We start from the raw sequence: 15,920 nt of genomic DNA, 5'->3' as shown, positions 1-15,920 counted from the left end.
AATGGTAGAATGTCTATCCTGCGGCGGCACGTGAAAATACGACATACGCAAACTAAAGGTAGATCATTAACGTCATTCCAAAATTAACACTTCACTCGAAAACGATTTCATGGTTACGCGTATCCCGAGTAACTTATTACTGCATCCGAGGCTGTTTATATCAATGATACCGACGCGACGCGACTCCCGGCACAGGTGGTGCGCTAATCAGCGTCTGGAGAGAACTGGGGCCTTCCTCTTCTAGCGCAGCGTTCTTACATATAAAGCTGCGGTGCGGACGGCTAGGGGAACGCCTAATCAAATCAGCTCTCCCGACTAGCCGCTGGGCTAGTAATGCACCACTATAAGTTATCGAATAAATCATTGCATCCTTTGCTGATGGCCGATGAAGCTCTCAATTTAAATGTGCAATCAGCACACAGGTAAGTAATTTAATTACACTACACGCAGTAGACGAGCTCTGAACTTGCCCTTTGGAGATACGCTATCGCTATAGTTTTATAGTTATTCAGTTGAAACTTCTCACATCTTTATGATTATAGCGGATCTCCCTTATACTTAAATTTAAACATCCTAGCTTTATTTATTCGCCTACTTAATCTATCTTGCTCCCTTAATTTTTAAGATAAAAACCAGAAAATAATGAATTTCAACTAAAATTTTAATTTCTGAGCTCCAGAATACTGTTTCTACTAAATTATTATGCAAAAGCAATCTAAATATAAATTTTTTAAGTTTCTACCTCTTTTCTGTTGCGCCAATGATTTTTACAGAAAAAAGTCCAAATTTCGAAAATGGTTAAAGTTATTGAACTGATATCCAACACATATTGATTTTGTATTACTCCTGACATGCTAGAAACGTTTCAGGTTATTTACTTCATTTTAAAATATTGCGCAATATTTATGACGTCAAAGCTAGTTACAGCGGACTGGCTGGCACACAATGGAAAGACTGATGTGAATTTTATAAGGCGTGAGTAGGCTGTTTCCCTACAGCAGCCAGTTCTGACAAAACTCTACCATCTGGTGAGCAAGAGGTATGAGACAGGCGAAATACCCTCATACTTCAAGAAGAATATAATAATTCCAATCCCAAAGAAAGTAGGTGTTGACAGATGTGAAAATTACTGAACTATCAGTTTAATAAGTCATGGCTGCAAAATTCTAACGCGAATTCTTTGCAGACGTATGGAAAAACTGGTAGAAGCCGACCTCGGGGAAGATCAGTTTGGATTCCGTAGAAATATTGGAACACGTGAAGCAACACTGACCCCACGACTTATCTTAGAAGATGTCCACCCCCAGTAGCTGAGTGCTGGCCGGTATGGTAGCTCAGCGTGTTCGGTCAGAGGGTGTAGCTACCCTCTGTAATAAAAAACTGAGTAAACGGATCAACGAACAACCTGAACGAGTGTCATCGGACGTCCGCCACGAACAAATTCGACGAACAATATAGAACAAAATGAAGTGGTCAGCGCGACGGACTGTCAATCCTAAGGGCCCGGGTTCGATTCTCGGCTGGGTCTGAGATTTTCTCCGCTCAGGGACTGGGTGTTGTGTTGTCCTAATCATCATCTTTTCATTCCCAAGGACGCATAAGTCGCCGAAGTGGCGTCAAATCGAAAGACTTGCACCAGGCGAGCGGTCTACCCGACGGGAGGCCCTCGTTTTCTTAGAAGATAGATCAAGGAAAGGTAAACATACGTTTCTACCATTTGTAGACTGTGGTCCTTGTATATTGGAATCCGTGAAGCAATACTGACCCTACGACATCTTAGAAGATAGATTAAGGAAAGGCAAACCTACGTTTCTATCATTTGTAGACTGTGGTCCTTGTGGCCACTGAAGCACCAGTTGCACATCAGATCGACGATAATGACGAATTCTCAGCGCTGAGTGCCTCTCTGACTATTGCTAGGTCTCACTTTCTGCTGTCTCTTCCTTCTTGACACTGTGTTTGGTCATGATTCATCAATTCCTGCCAACGTAATCAAACAGTGGCATCGCTCCTATCCAAATGTCGAGGGATTCGCCGATTATTCCAAGCGGCTTCTTTGAACCCAACTGCACATCCTGGCTCAAATTCTGATATCAATGTCTATTGTTTATGCTACTGTCCAACTGAGTACACGAAATGAAATTCGTAGGGCTTTATGTCCTAATATCGACATACCTCCTGTTCACTATCCTTGTCAGTTGCGTGACGAAATTGCGTTGGAGCGTCACACAGTTACTCATCGGCCACCAAAGTTTACAATTATACATTTTTCGTTGATACATGACACATGATACATTGCCCTACTAGTTATCTTAGAAAATAGATTTAGGAAAGGCAAACCTACGTTTCTAGCATTTGTTGACTTAGAGAAAGCTTATGACAATGTTGACTGGAATACTCTCTTTCAAATTCTCAAGGTGGCAGGGGTCACATACAGAGAGCGAAAGGCTATTTACAATTTGTACAGAAACCAGATGGCAGTTATAAAAGTCGAGCGGCATGAAAGGGAAACAGTGCTTGGGAAGGGAGTGAGACATGGTTGTAGCCTCTCCCCGATGTTATTCAATCTGTATATTGAGCAATCAGTAAAGGAAACAAAAGAAAAATTCGGAGTAGGTATTAAGATCCATGGAGAAGAAATAAAAACTTTGAGGTTCGCTGATCACATTGTAAGTCTGTCAGAGACAGCAAAGGACTTGGAAGAGAAACGGAATGGACAGTGTGTTGAAAGGAGAATATAAGAAGATAGTGGAATGTATTCGAATTAAATCGGGTGATGCTGCCGGAATTAGATTAGGAAATGAGACATTTAAAGTAGTGAAAGAGTTTTGCTATTTGGAGAGCAAAATAACTGATGATGGTCGAAGTGGAGAGAATATAAAATGTAGACTGGCAATGGCAAGGAAAGCGTTTCTGAAGAAGACAAATTTTTTAAGATCGAGTATAGATCTAATCGCCAGGAAGTCGTTTCTGAAAGTATTTGTATGGAATGTAGCCGTGTATGGAAGTGAAACATGGACAATAAATAGTTTGGACAAGAAGAAAATGGAAGCTTGCGAAATGTGGTGCTACAGAAGAAGATTAGATGGGTAATTCACATAACTAATGAGGAGGTATTGAATAGGACTGGGGAGAAGAGGAGTTTGTGGCACAACTTTTACTAGAAGAGGGGATCGGTTGGAAGGACATGTTTTGAGGCATCAAGGGATCACAAATTTAGCATTGGAGGGCAGCGTGGAGGGTAAAAATCGTAGAGGGAGACCAAGAGATGAATACACTAAGCAGATTCAGAAGGATGTAGGTTGCAGTAGGTACTGGGAGATGAAGAAGCTTGCACAGGATAGAGTAGCATGGAGAGCTGCATCAAACCAGTCTCAGGACTGAAGACCACAACAACAACGCTGTCGTATTTCATGTTTGTACGCTGCACGTTTTTCTAACAGTAGTTTTAGATGTGTTATGCCATAGAGGTTATGAGCGTTCTTTAGCTGCTAATAGTGATTTAAAATTCTCCACATGACAAACAGCGATCTGTTTTACTAGGTAAAAACCTTTCTATACCAAAGATCGCATATATAATAATTTATTTCCGATAACTCTTTTCGACGAAGACTGCTGTCATCTTCTAGTTTGTCCGAGTTCATCGTGAGTTGGAACCGCATCCAAAGTTGTCATATTAGTGGATAAAATGTAGCACATTATGCAAAGGTTTGTCAGAAATTAAATCTTTACAATCAAAAAGCACATTGTGCGCATCACCATATCGGTACATGTAGCTAAAAAAGCTCAGCACATGCATTGTAGCACTTCACTATATGGTATAATAGAATTTCACAGGACAGCTTATTTAATGTATAGTTACGTTTTATAATGACTTCAGCAATTAAAAATACAGTTATACAGTTTAGGTTTGGGCGACTCATTTTATCAGATAGCGTTATCGTTATTACACCGCTTGCACTGCTCAGGACTACGAAACAGACATATACGAATGCAAAGATTAGCAACTACGTTTACTCCAGGTTCAGTTCACGCAGTTAAACATAGTAAAAGTTGTAGTTGTAGTTGCTATCGTTTATCCCACTAAGGATTCTTTGAAATATGGGAGTTCTGAAACTGCCTCCTGATTTTTTCGCAAGATTTTTCTTACAAATATGATTTAGTGGAGTCCTTACGTCCAACTAGGTGTCCAATTATATTCGGTTTTCTTATCTAATTATTGCCATTTTCTCTGTAATATATATTAATACACTACTGGCCATACATATATTAGTACACTACTGGCCATTAAAATTGTTACACCAAGAAGAAATGCAGATGATAATCGGGTATTCAACGGACAAATATGTTATACTAGAACTGACATGTGATTACATTTTCACGCAATTTGGGTGCATAGATCCTGAGAAATCAGTACCCAGAACAACCACCTCTGGTCGTAATAACGGTCTTGATACGTCTGGGCATTCAGTGAAACAGAGCTCGGATGGCGTGTATAGGTACAGCTGCCCATGCAACTTCAACACGATGCCACAGTTCATCAAGAGAAGCGAATGGCGTATTGTGACGAGCCAGGTGCTCGGCCACCATTGACCAGACGTTTTCTATTGGTGAGAGACCTGGAGAATGTGCTGGCCAGGGCAGCAGCCGAACATTTGCTGTATCCAGAAATTCCCGTACGGGACCTGCTACATGCGGTCGTGCATGATCCTGTTGAAATGTAGGGTTTTGCAGGGATGGAATGAAGGGTAGAGCCGCGGGTCGTAACACATCTGAAATGTAACGTCCACTGTTCAAAGTGCCGTCAATGCGAACAAGAGGTGACCGAGACGTGTAACAAATGGCACCCCATACCATCACACCGGGTGATACGCCAGTATGGCGAGGACGAATGCACGCTTCCAATGTGCGTTCATCGCGATGTCGCCAAACACGGATGCGGCCATCATGATGCTGTAAACAGAACCTGAATTCATCCGAAAAAATGACGTTTTGCCATTCGTGCACCCAGGTTCGTCGTTGAGTACACCATCACAGGCGCTCCTGTCTCTGATGCAGAGTCAAGGGTAACCGCAGCCATGGTCTCCGAGCTGATAGTCCATGCTGCTGCAAACGTCGTTGGACTGTTCGTGTAGATGGTTGTTGTCTTGCAAACGTCCCCATCTGTTGACTCAGGGATCGAGACATGGCTGCACCATCCGTCACAGCCATGGGGATAAGATGCCTGTCATCCCGACTGCTAGTGATACGAGGCCGTTGGGATTCAGTACGGCGTTCCGTATTAGAACCCACCGATTCCATATTTTACTAACAGTCATTGGGTCTCCACCTGCGCGAGGAGCAATGTCGCGATACGATAAACCGCAATCGCGATAGGTTACAATCTGACCCTTATCAAAGTCGGAAACGTGATAGTACGCATTTCCCCTCCTTACACGAAGCATCACAAGGCAACGCTGGTCAACTGCTGTTTGTGTATGAGAAATCTGTTGGAAACTTACCGGCGCGAACCTTGTGTAAATGCCCTGAAAAGCTAATCATTTTCATATCTCAGCATCTTCTTCCTGTCGGTTAAATTTCGCGTCTGTAGCACGTCATCTTCGTGGTGTAGCAATTTTAGTGGCCAGTGGTGTAGTAAAAGTTGTAGTTGTTATCGTTTATTCCAATGATGATACTTTGTAATATGGGAGTTCTGAAACTGCCTCTTGATTTTTTCGCAGAATTTTTCTTACTAATATGTTTTTAGTGAAGTCCTTATGTCGAACTAGGTATCCAATTAAATTCGTTTTTCTTGTCTAATTATTGCCTTTTTCTCTCTAATATATTTTAGTATTTGTTAATTAGATTATTTTCAGTTAACAATGCTATTGTGACTTTTTTTCCATATCCGCATCCCTATCGCTTCTATTTCTTTCCTCTCCTGTTTGCCCGGAGTCTATTCTTCACAGTCACTGCTTAAAATGGTTGAAACAGATGTATTCGTGAGTATCTGCCGTTTTTCTTCAGTAAAGTGGTTGTCTGTTTCTAACCAAAATAAAAATACCATCTACAAATGTCATATTACCTGTTTGACTTGCCTTGAAAATGATTTACACAGTATAAATCATGTATTTTACCACCAGCCTATCGCGGCAATATGACATTTTTCAAATATATCGGAACTGTGGGCACCACATTGTGAAAACATAAAAACATCATTTTTTTTTGTGTTTTACGTTCCATGTTTCATTCCTGTTACCTGTAACCAGTAAAAAGTACAGTCGTATGGCATGGCTTGCTTGGAGACACTGACGGACAGATTCAGCCGCCTATCTGAAAACGTTTCTCTCTGTCCTTCGCGCAAACTGCCACCTTTCCTTCTCAACTCGTGAGAGTTGTACGTTAAGGGTATCTGATATGTCTGGATGACTATACAAGGTTTGTGTGGAGTATGTTGTCGTATTTGAGTTGGATGATGATGCGAGAGAGGCTGAAACCCTGTGCCAGCACATAACCCACTCCTGAAGAGCATCGAGGTGCCTGTAAAGGGTCTTACGCCCTCACTCCACGAGGCAGTGCGGAGAGGTTTGGAATTTAATCCTGGGCATTGGAGAAATGTTTGGTGATCAGGAACTTGACGCCAGCATGCTTCCTTACGCATTCCAGAAACGCCGAGGAAAAACCTCGAACAACGCTTGCCGTACCCGGGTGTTTACCCATCCAAGTAACCCCCACGCCCGGCGATTTCGGTGATCTGACGGGAACCGGTGTTTTCACCAAGACTAGGTCATTGGCCCCGTAATCAGTGTTCCATTCTGTGACAAGTAACTAACAGTTAAACTAAAACTCCGGATCGGTTCATTGGTGTGACCATATTTTGTAGATGCTGCGGTTTTCTTTGAAAAGACAAAACGTGGTGTTGGGAGTAGTAGAAAGTAAAATGGGTGCCTTACTTTTGATTACCAATTAATAGGTACATTTCGCATTAGTTGCTAGTCCTCTGCTGTGTTGATCGTGATCAGCATCCGATCTCATCTCTACTAGCTGGGCTTTCTGTTTATTAATAAAGGGAATGCAGCAAGAAACAGGGGAATTCTAGAGAGCAGAAGTCGGACAGATCTGGTAAAATCTTCCATATATTTCCACACACACACACACACATGGGAATGCGAGGTAGCCTGCTTCAATTGAAATATCGGATATTACACACGTAAGAATAGCAAAAACCTAACAAAGAAAACGTCTTCCTGCAAGACAAGACAAAGGGATTAATTTGTTATATAAACGAGCGTTCTGTTAACTCCTTCAGACATCGATTACGGAGAGAGAGAGAGAGAGAGAGAGAGAGAGAGAGAGAGAGCATGTACACTGAAGCATAAACTGTAGTGCAATCCACGAGAAAGAGCAAACGGAAGCCAAGACAGTGACAGTACAAAGCCCTATTGCGCAAGCTTAGTTAATTTCGTCACGTCTACCGGTCGATATGCAAACCGTTCCATTTCTGACGGGTTACGACCGAAATAATCGCGGCTGCACTACATTTGCCGGCCGCTGCGATCGAGCGGTTTTAGACGCTTCAGTCCGGAATCGTGCTGCTGCTACGGTCGCAGGTTCGAATCCTGCCTCGGGCGTGGATGTGTGTGACTTCCTTAGGTTAGTTAGGCTTAAGTAGTTATAAGTCTAGGAGACTGATGACCTCAGGTGTTAAGTCCCACTGTGCTTTGATCCATTTGAACCATTTGCATTACATTTAACGCCAAATAATACTAAACTGAGTTGTAAGGTCCACGGCTGCTACTGAGAACAGTAAGCAAACACAAAGACATACAAAGACATGGCGGCAACTTCTGTGCTACGAAACTCCACGGACATCGTCTAATTGACAGCTGCAAGTAACTGAGGTTTAGAATACCGTCTTAATAAAATTTACTCGAATTATTGTCTGGGTTAGTCCCTGGATATACACCACGATTCGAGAAGCATATTTTTCTATCCTATCTTCTGGTGAAGTGCCGATGTATCATTGTCTTTGTACACGTAGAGGCCTCCACAATTGTGGTCACTTAAGTTCCGTGACGAGATCACCATTAAAAAAATGACAGCCACACGGCTCATATGTTTATGCGATTGGCACTTAACAATGTCGTAATGTGCCATTTGTTTCTTTGTTACTTTTTGTGCAGGATAACATGGACACGAAGTAGCTCTTTTGTCGGCCACACTCTATTAATGTACGTTCACAGGACCTATTAACTTTATATAGTTACAGAATTATTTGTACGGTATCGCTGAACGAACTATCAGTCTTTTTTTTAATTGTGATTTGTAATTGACAGATAAGGGAATATTGTCATTGAACATATTTGTGCCAACTGATCGACGTAAAACATCGAGGGAAGTTATAGTACTTGACTGTTAAGCATTACTCACACAACTCACCAAAAGATGACCAATTCTCATGCAGTGACTTACTAAATCACAGCTCCAGAAATTCCAAAGCTAGTGATCACACTTACGATTCATGGTGTTTAGGCAATATAATGGTATACGAATCACACAAAGACACAAACCGTAAGTCACGAGCTCTAAAAAGAGGAACACGTGAGAAATACGAGACGCCATACCATTGTAAGTTTAATTCACAGTTCGGTTAAAAACAAATGAAAAAATAGTATTCGATCGCAATGATTCTCGATCTGAACGTGAAGGGACGCAACATATTTTTACGGTTACGAGGTGAAATCTCTACAAAAACAGTTCTTGTTAATGGTCTCTAAGTAAAATGTTAATATACAGGGTGTTTCGAAGCTTTCGCGATGAATGTCTAGGAGTGATAGACCACGTCACAGGGCACAGCTTTTGTTAGAGACAAAATGTTCCACGACGCTTCCTCGGTGACGCAAGGCGTCGTTTAAATCTGTCACCTGAGAGGTAGCAGGGCTTAGGGAATCTGCAGCTTTCGTAAGCAATATGTGCTGCATGTCATTCGTTTTTATGTAATTTATTGACTTTCCGGACGTGCCCATGCAATCATCTCAACAGTGGAATGTTATCTATAATGAAGGACGACAGAGCACAGAGTCCGCGAGCGGAAAAAAATCTTCCACCCGGTCGGAAATCGAACCCACGCCCCATCGGTTAGTAATACGGTGCAGCTACCGAGGCAGACCTATCAGAATTTCATCTCCTCCATGTGAAAAAAGCATTTCATCTCCTCCATGTGAAAAGCAATTCGCCCAGTGAAAGTAAAAATTGCTGACTCGCTGCTAAAATATCTTTCTCCTCCTAGAAACCCTCATTCTTTCTTGTTGAAAATCACTCTCAAATTGCTGCGGTAGGTACTATGGTGCACACCTGCTTAGTCGATCCTAGTAGCTCGGCGAAATCTCGTCACTCCAAATTCGCAAATACTAAAGGGAAATCGTCAGAGAACACTTATGTCTCTAATTTTAAAAAATGTTTCTCCTCATGGCGCGTTACGTATCACCCCCTGACTTCAAAGACATTGAAATACCCTCACATCTTCATACGCACACGTGCCAATTTAATATCTCGTTTCGCAGTCTAGTTTTCTCCCTTCTCACCCCGTGAGACCGCGTACGAAATTTACAAATATGCTACCTGACAAAGAAATTTTTGGTCATGTTTGAGTTTGTGAATAAATCGGGTAAGCTTTATTCGTCCATTCTCTGAAAGGCAGCGGAATAAATTTAGCTATACTTCATCCGATTTATTATATTTTTTACTGACAATATTGCATCCGAATAACTGTCTGATACGGATGCGATTGCGACCATATGTCTCGTCAAACTATTTGCCACAGATCTGTTTGATACTGGAAGAATAAAAATCTCTATTCGTTTAATTATTTATGCTTATGTCTACTATAGTCGGCAACGGCCTTGCCGCAGTGGATACACCGGTTCCCGTGAGATCACCGAAGTTAAGCGCTGACGGGCGTGGCCGGCTCTTGGATGGGTCACCATCCAGGCCGCCATGTGCTGTTGCCATTTTTCGGGGTGCACTCAGCCTCGTGATGCCAATTGAGGAGCTACTCGACCGAATAGTAGCGGCTCCGGTCAAAGAAAACCATCGTAACGACCGGGAGAGCGGTGTGCTGACCACACGCCCCTCCTATCCGCATCCTCACCTGAGGATGACACGGCGGTCGGATGGTCCCGATGGGCCACTTGTGGCCTGAAGACGGAGTAATCTTATGTCTACTATAGTTCCTGATATTGTGTCATCATGTGCACGAGGAGCGACTGATTAATAGCAGAACACATTCACGTTTGTCGTGATCTAGTTGACGCTGCATTAATGATGTTAGTAGTTCCTGAAAAACCATTGCAGTTCCACCAGTAATTGTTAACTGTTTTTGAAGATGCGCTTAAGCACTAAAGCATCTTGGCCGCTAACCTATCCAGTGGTTACTTGCCAGATACTTCTGTTTCTCATTGAGATATAATGGGCGATTGTACCAGACTCTGCCACAGACATTAGCTGGTATCTGCGATAAACATCAGAAGGCCGCAAAGGGGAAGCACAAGCCACAAATCGCCGCCTGTGTAGCAGCTGTGCTCCACACGGAATACTGAAGGCAAATTGCCCGTCATTTGCCGCAATTTGCTTTCCCTCAATCGCCCATAAACCTTTCTCAGGAAATGTAAATCAGCGTGAAACCCTCCATTTTTGTAGCGATGGTGTAGGCTGGTTCACTGCAAATTAGAGGCTGTCACCTTGAATATTTATTTTCTGTGTGGTTCTTTGGAACAGGTGCACACTGTTAGATTACTGTATACTCTTCTACGTGAAAATTAGTGATGTAAATTGTGACAGTAGTTGTTCAACAGCTTTGCATCAACTATCTATATATTTAGAGCTTTTTCACCTTCGACACTGGTTCAGCTGTGCCGGTTTTAAATCTGTTTCCTTTCTTCCCCCAAGGCTCGTATTTGTTTCGTCTGTAGTTTTTATGCATTTTTTTCAGATTTTATAGCTGCTATTCTTTGTAGAACCGAGCATGTACAAAACACATTACATGCTATCGCCATTATCTCATCTGCTAAATTGCAAACTTTCCTGAAGCTCCTCTCCGAACCTTATGAGAGACAAGCACTCCCGTAAGAAGTATGTGGGGGAGGCAGCAGAGAGTGCGCTGAACTGAAACTTCTTGCTGATTAAAACCGTGTGCTGGACGGAGACTCGAACCTGAGATCTGAGCTCTTTCCCGTGTATGGCAGACATCCCAGATTCAGCGGCCGGACACAGAGGTTTAATCTGCCAGGAAATTTCAAATCAGTGCACACTCCGCTATACAGTGAAAACGATAAACTTGATATCGGGATCAACTCGCGATAGCGTTCTTCATGTGCCAGTGTACATTTCGAAGTAAATGCTTCATCATTAGAGCCTTCTGTTGTTACGTTTTGTCAACATGGTAGAAGTGCGTAAGTGTGGGAGTTATAGTGCATTCGTAAATACCGTATGTGAAACTGTGGTAGAAAATGCACTGACTTATATATATATATATGTGCGTGTGTGGGTGTGTGTGTGTGTGTGTGTGTGGGTGTGGGTGTGAAATTGTGGTAGAATATAGAATGTATACTGAATATATATATACAACCTCACACTATACCTGGAAAACTGGAATTATCTTGGTTACTTTTGGAAAAGAGGTCACAATGTAAGCCCTCCCACATGTTACTTACACCTAACGTCAACAAACACAGTTTCCTAACATGGTACTTCTAGTTTCATGGATATGACAAGGCACTCCGTCTTCAGGCCAATAGTGGCCCATCGGGACCATCCGACCACCATGTCATTCTCAGCTGAGGACGCGGATAGGTAGGGCGTGTGCTTTGCACACCGATCTTCCGGTCGTTATGATGGTTTTCTTTTACCGGAGCCGCTACTCTCCGTACGAATATGACAAACTGCATCGATATTTCGGTATCACAAAGATAATAAGCACCATAAATTTTATACAATATTTTTCGTTATTGTTCACGTTTAATTTGTACCGCTGATGAGAGTAGACAATCTTATTATTTTACTGTAGAATATTTGTGAATAAAAAATTCGCTTAAACATTACATTTTGCGCATCACATGTAAGTTACTCATTGTTTTTGTGCTACTGAAATATCAATCGGTTCTGCCATACTCTTTGGTGGCGTCTTCTTTGAAAGTAGTATGTTTTGATATACCGGTATAAATAACATGCAGCAGAGACTTCGTTATGTTCTCGCAAACAGAAAAATATCAGAAAATTCCCCGATATGCTACAAAACATAACGAGAATATATACAGACTGAAAATGGTTCAAATGGCTCTGAGCACTATGGGACTTAACTGCTGAGGTCATCAGTCCCCTAGAACTTAGAACTACTTAAGCCTAACTAACCTAAGGACAACACACACATCCATGCCCGAAGCAGGATTCGAACCTGCGACCGTAGCTATACAAACTGAGATGACAAGCGTCGTGGGATAGCGATATGCACGTATGAAGATAGCGATAGTATCGCGCGTACGAGGCATTATAGGGCAGTGCATTGACAGAGCTGTCAGTTGTGCTCATGTGATTCATGTGGAAATGTTTCCGAAGTGATTGCGGCCGCACGACTGAATTAAGACTATTAGAGCGGAATGTCAGAGACGCATGGGACAGTCCATTTCGGAAGTCGTTAGCGAACTCAATATTCCAAAATCCACAGCGCCAAGAGGGTGCCGAGAATACCAAATTTCAGGCATTATTTCCTACCACGGACAACGCAGTGGCCGAGCAGCGGCCTATGAGTAGAGTTCTCAGTGCTAATAGACAAGATCAGTGCGTGAAATAACCACAGAAATCAATTTGGGACGAAAGACGAAAGTATCGTTTAGGACAATGTGGCGAAATTTGGCGTTAGCGGGCTGTGGCTGCAGACTACTGACTTGCTTGCTTCTGCTGACAGCAGGACACGGCCTGCAGTGCCGCTCCTGGGCTCGTGACCTCCGCGGTTGGACCTCAAACGCCTGGTAAACTGTGACCTGGTCAGGCGAGTCCCAATTCCAGCTGGTAAGAGTAGATGTTGGGGTTCGAGTGTAGCACAGACCCCACGGAGCCATAAACTTCATAATGGTGTAGGCTGTGTTTACGTGGACGTACTGGTTCCTCAGGTCTAACTAAACTGGTCAATTACAGAAAATGGTGATGTTCGGCTACCTGGAAACCATTCGCAGCCATTCGTCGACTTCATGTTACCCAAGACGTCACTCGGTCACAGTTGTTCGCGGTTTTTTTTTTAAAAACGTTCTGGACAGATCGTGTGAATGATCTGGTCACGCTTGTCGCCCAATATGAATCCCATCGAACATTTATGGGACACTGTCGAGGGGTCAGTTCGTGCACAAACTCCTGTACCCACAACACTTTCGAATTATGGATGGCTTTAGAGGCAGTATGGTTCAGTAGTCTTGTTGGGTCCACGGATCGTCGAATTGCTGTACTACGCCGGGTAAAAGGAGTCCTCTGTGATGTTAGAAGGTATCCCATGACTTTTATGATCTCAGCATATGTATATATTTCAATAATTCAATACCCATTGTATGGTGAACATCCCCACGAAGTAGAATAAATGTATTGGTGGCTCATGGTGCAACCGTCAGTGTATATTTCGTCTGAGACTTCGCAGTTAAGTAGTGTGGCAGTTTCCTCTTAGGCAACTACTTAGACTCTCCAGGTCTTATCCCCTTCGATATGAAGTACAAGTATAATGTAAGTATCAATTTTCGCGAATATACACGCGTGCTCATAAATTAAGGATAATGCTGATACGTGGTGAAACAATGATCTGGTGGGCGGTTTGCGGGTTTAAATCACCTCGAGGTATGACCATGCGTTCCATTTGACCTGTGGTCGTCGCACGGTGGCGCTGGCAGCAGTCCACATACGCAGAGGTGTGTTGGTGTATGTCAGAGTACGGTGCAGTGAATAAGTGTGCAGACGTTTTCAAACATTCTAATGGTGACTATGAGTTGAAAATAGTTCAAAGGACACAGATTGATGACGTCATGAGGGGTAGAATACTAGGGCGGCTGGAGGCTCGTCAAACACAGCAGGTCGTAGTATGGGCGCCCGTTGCGTCACAAAGAATGATCTCAAGATTATGCCAACGATTGCGGCAAACGGGAAACGCGTCCAGGCGCTATAGTTCGGGACGTGGACAGTGTACAAAACCACAAGAAGACCGATAACTCACCACCAGTGCCCGCAAAGAGGGCCACGGAGTACCTGCAGGTAGCCTTGCTCGGGATCTTACCGCAGCCACTGGAACAGTTGTCTCCAGACACACAGTCTACAGACGACTGAACAGACATGGTTTGTTCGCCCGCAGACCTGAAAGGTGCATTCCACTGACCACTGGCCACAGGTGAGCCCGTAAAGCCTGGTGTCAAGAACACATTACATGGTTATTGGAACAGTGGTCCAAGGTTATGTTCACAGACGGGTCCAGGTATAGTCTGAACAGTGATTCTTCCAGGATTTTCGTCTGGCGTGAACCAGGAACCAGATACCTACCCCTTAATGGCCTTGAAAGGGACCTGTATGGAGGTCGTGGCTTGATGGTGTGGAATGGGATAATGATTGGTGCACGTACACCCCTGCATGTCTTTCGCAGAGGAACTATAACAGGTCAGGTGTATCAGGACGTCGTTTTGAACCAGTATGTCCGCCATTTCAGGGGTGCAGTGGGTCCCACTTTCCTCCTGATGGATGATAAGTCGCGGCCCCACCGAGCTGCCATCGTGGAGGAGTACCTTGAAACAGAAGATATCAGGCGAAAGGAATGGCCTGTCTATTCCCCAGGCGTAAACCCCATCGTCCACGTCTGGGATGGTCTAGATCGACGTATTGATGCACGTCTTCAAACCCCTACGACATTTCAGGAGCTCTGACAAGCACTGGTGCAAGAATGGGAAGCTGTACCCCAGCAGCTGCTCGACCACCTGTTCCATAGTATGCCAACCCGTTGTGCGGCCTGTGTACGTGTGCATGTTGATCATTTCACATGCTGATGTCGGGGTACATCCGCAGGAAACAGTGGCGTTTTGTAGCACATGTGTTTCGGGACGGTTTTCTCAACTTATCACCAATACCGTGGACTTACAGATCTGTGTCGTGTGTGTTCCCTATGTGCCTATGCTATTAGCGCCAGTTTTGCGTAGTGCCACTTTGTGTGGCACATTCTGCAGTTATCCTTGATTTACGAGCATGAGTGTATTATGTTTATCAGTGATCGTTGACACGGATTTGCGTAGTTTGGATTATGGTACCATAATATCAGCTAAGCAACCAATCATTACAATGATAAATCTTATTGTTTTTAACACGAGGCATAATTAGTATCTTGTTTGTGTCGTCTTCTTCAGCAGATACTTACAGTACTGATGGCCACTTAGAAACGAAAATCCGCTCGATACTCTTCTAAGTTTGGTTGCCCTTGCGCTTCATCGAGCGCCCCCGCGGACAGCAACAATGTCCTGCGCCTACTGCAAACACGGGGAGCCATCTGTCTTGAGTCTGCGGCGGGTTCTGCTGCCTCGCTTACACCTCTTGGCAGCCGAGTAGCCGTCTTGTTAACACCGCACGAGGCCGGCCCCCATTTTCTTTAAGTTAATGGTGCACCTCGAGCGCTGCGGGCGCTCTCCAGATCCCGGTTAACGGCATAATTAATTGCCGCTGCAAGTAGTATTACCTCCATAAATAATTACTCCCGGGGCGTGGCGTTCTCCCCGGCCGCGCAGCAACAAAGGCAGACTTCTCGGCGTGGTGGAAATTGAAAATTTAATCGGCAGCGCGCGGAACGCCTCGAAATTGAAGGAAGGTCGTGCGGACACGACGCCTAGCGCCGCCGCCGTCGCCGGCGTGCGTTCATTAAAGTACATGGGGCG

At 43.8% G+C, this 15,920-nt stretch overlaps 1 pseudogene; it reads left to right on the top strand.

The window, feature by feature from the left end:
- Positions 1-9,871: 9,871 nt before the first annotated feature.
- On the top strand, positions 9,872-9,989 carry LOC124623523 (annotated as a pseudogene).
- The last annotated feature ends 5,931 nt before the right edge of the window (positions 9,990-15,920 follow it).

Source organism: Schistocerca americana, chromosome 7 (genome assembly GCF_021461395.2).
Source record: "Schistocerca americana isolate TAMUIC-IGC-003095 chromosome 7, iqSchAmer2.1, whole genome shotgun sequence".
In the NCBI taxonomy this organism is placed as follows: Eukaryota; Metazoa; Arthropoda; class Insecta; order Orthoptera; family Acrididae; genus Schistocerca; species Schistocerca americana.
This window is presented reverse-complemented; position numbering and strand designations above follow the sequence as displayed.